A 3539-nucleotide genomic window follows, 5' to 3' on the forward strand; every position below is an offset into this window, starting at 1 on the left:
ATAAGAGATCAAAGACACTCAAATAACTGTCATGGATAAAAAGATAGATTTGGTCATAAACTCAAAGTTCATCCGATCCCAAAAACACATCGCAAAAAGAGTTACATCATATGGATCTCCGAGAGACCATTGTATTGAGAATCAAACGAGATAGAGGAAGCCATATAGCTACTAACTACAGACCCGAAGGTCTAAAAATAACTACTCACGCATCATCGGAGAGGCACCAATGGAAGTGGTGAACCCCTCTGTGATGGTGTCTAGATTGGATGTGGTGGTTCTGGACTTTGCGGCGGCTGGAATTGATTTTCGTCGACTCCCCTAGGGTTTTTGGAATATTGGGGTATTTATAGAGCAAAGAGTTGTTTCAAGGGACACCCGAGGTGGGCACACCCCACCAGGGGGCGCCTGGGCCTCCTGGCGCGCCCTGGTGGGATGTGCTCCCCTCGGAGCACCCCCAGGCGCTTTTTAGCCCCCTGGATGTCTTCTGGTCCAAAAAAACCTCCAAAAAGTTTCGCTATGTTTGGACTCTGTTTGGTATTGATTTCCCGCGATGCAAAAAAACATGCAGTTTTTTTGATGTGGAATGTTGCCTAACATGTCATCTCATATTCTTTTCTTTAAAGCATGGAAATTTGGATTTTTATATTGTTCAAAGCAATAGTCTTGTTTTGACATGATAACTTAAATACTCAAGCATATCAACAAGCAACCATGTCTTTCAAAATATCAACGCTAAAATAAGCTATCCCTAGCTCATCATGCTCAATCATTTATCCATTCATGAAACACACTCGCATATTAACTACACCCAATGCTCAAGTACGATCATAGTGCCCCCTAGTTGGTGCTTTATAAGAGAAGATGTAGACTCAAATTCAAAATAAAAATTGCATAAAGTAAAATAAAGGCCCTTCACAGAGGGAAGTAATGATTTGTAGAGGTGCGAGAGCTCAAAGCGAAAATTGAGAGATACAAACATTTTGGGAGGCATACTTTTCCCACCAACGAAAACGACTTAGAGTTCCCAACACTTTCCATGCTAGATATATCATAGGCGGTTCCCAAACAGAAATTAAAGTTTATTCCTTTTTCCACCATACTTTCACTTTCCATGGCTAACCGTATCCATGGGTGCCTTCCATACAAACACTTTCCAAGGAATTTATTATTTGACAACATAAAGTAAATTCATTTTTCATTTCGGGGCTGGGAATCCCTAATACCTTTGCCTTACTCTCATGCAATGACAAGTGAATAAACACTCATCATGAGAATAACACATCTAGCATTGAAAATATTAGCCACCCCTCACCGCCTCGCGAGCGGCACAAGCACACAAAAGAGAAATTTATTTTGAATACTAGAGATGGCATATACAAATTTGCTTAGAACGGCAAAAGAATACCACATATAGGTAGGTATAGTGGACTCATGTGGCAAAACTGGTTTAAAGGATTTTGAATGCACAAGTAGTGATCATACTTAGTGCAAAATGAAGGCTAGCAAAAGATTGAGAAGCGACCAACCAAGAAACGAATAATTTCATAAGCGAGCATTAAGGATAATTAACATTGAATAATGCACCACAAGTAGGATGTAATTTCATTGCTTACCTATCGACTTTCGTGCTTGCATTGGGAATCACAAACCTTAACACCAATATTCTTAGTAAAGCATAGTTACACATCAAGATGACTCACATATCACATCATAATATCTCAAAACTATTACTAAGAATCAAGTTTATTTTGTCCAATGATCTTCATGAAAGTTTTTATTATATCCCTCTTGGATATCTATCACTTTGGAACAAATTTTCATGTGTTGCTTTTGATAAGCTAAAACAAATATAAGTGAAGATCATGAGCATAATATGTATTTCTCTCAAATTAATTTAAGTGAAGCAAGAGAGAATTTCTTGAAAATTTTACTAACACTCAAATAAATCTAAATGAAGCAAGAGAGCACTTCTTCAAAAATACTAAAGCACACCGTGCTCAAAAAGATATAAGTGAAGCACTAGAGCAAGTCCATAGCTCATAAAAATTTAAGTGAAGCATAGAGAGCAATTCTAACAAGTCATGGCATAATTTTTCCTCTCTCAAATAGGTGTGTCCAGCAAGGAATCAAGACTAAAATCACAAAATAAAACAAGCAAAGACTCATATCATACAAGACACTCCAAGCAAAACACATAGTATGTGACGAATAAAAATATAGCTTCGAGTAAAATACCAATGGTCGTTAGAAGAAAGAGGTGAGGGAGTCCTGGATTAAGGGGTGTCCGGATAGCCGGACTATACCTTCGGCCGGACTCCTGGACTATGAAGATACAATATTGAAGACTTCGTCCCATGTCCGGAAGGGACTTTCCTTGGTGTGGAAGGCAAGCTTGGCGATACGGATATGTAGATCTCCTACCATTGTAACCGACTCTGTGTAACCCTAGCCCTCTCCGGTGTCTATATAAACCGGAGGGTTTTAGTCCCTAGGACGAACAAAAATCATACCATAGGCTAGCTTCTAGGGTTTAGCCTCTCTGATCTCATGGTGGATCTACTCTTGTACTACCCATATCATCAATATTAATCAAGCAGGATGTAGGGGTTTACCTCCATTAAGAGGGCCCGAACCTGGGTAAAACATTGTGTCCCCTGCCTCCTGTTACCATCCGCCTAGACGCACATTTTGGGATCCCCTACCCGAGATCCACCGGTTTTGACACCGACATTGGTGCTTTCATTGAGAGTTCCTCTGTGCCGTCGCCATCAGGAAGGATGCCTCATCCCGTCTTTAAAGACGACACCATTGCTAAGGGAGATTTGGCTGTCGGCCAGACTCTCAGGCTAGGTGGTTTCCTTATGACCGCCCGTTCGGCTGCTGCGCCGACGATGACCTCTCGAGTCATCGAAAGCAATCTTCACGTCAACTCGGAATTCGCCGAGCAGCTAGATCCAATGGAGCTCTCTTCCCTAAGCGAGCTCTTGGATCGCTTTGCCGCCCTGGGAGTCACTACAGATTACGATCAGATTGGGCCTAAACCCGATCTGAGAAAGATTAACTCTCCCCAGGTCACCCATCATGTTACCGTGGTAGAGGGACAGTGCAGCGACCCTTCATCTATCTTAAGGACTAGCTATGTCCGGATTCCCGATCCCTCCAAGCCGTATACCCGCGGAGGGGAGGACATCACTCAAGACCTGAACTTAAAGTCGGGCGATGGGCTAGATTCATTGGACAGCATCCAAGAATCCAAACTTCCGAGTTCGGAAACTCCTTGGCCCCTGGGTCTCAGATTGGGTGAGGTTTCGGATTTGATTCCACCCACCCACCCGTACATAAGCGATCTATCTCAAATTAGGCAAGACCCCGAAGAAACAGTACATCATTACTGGGCCAGATTCCTCCTGGTTATGAACATGATAAAGGACTGCCGCGAGGAAGACGCAATTTCATTCTTCTGCAATAATTGCACGGACAAGGGAATCCTCAACGCCATAAGTCGTCGTGATATTACACGCTTTGCTGACTTGGCG

This window comes from Triticum dicoccoides, chromosome 7A (genome assembly GCF_002162155.2).
Source record: "Triticum dicoccoides isolate Atlit2015 ecotype Zavitan chromosome 7A, WEW_v2.0, whole genome shotgun sequence".
Classification (NCBI taxonomy): Eukaryota; Viridiplantae; Streptophyta; class Magnoliopsida; order Poales; family Poaceae; genus Triticum; species Triticum dicoccoides.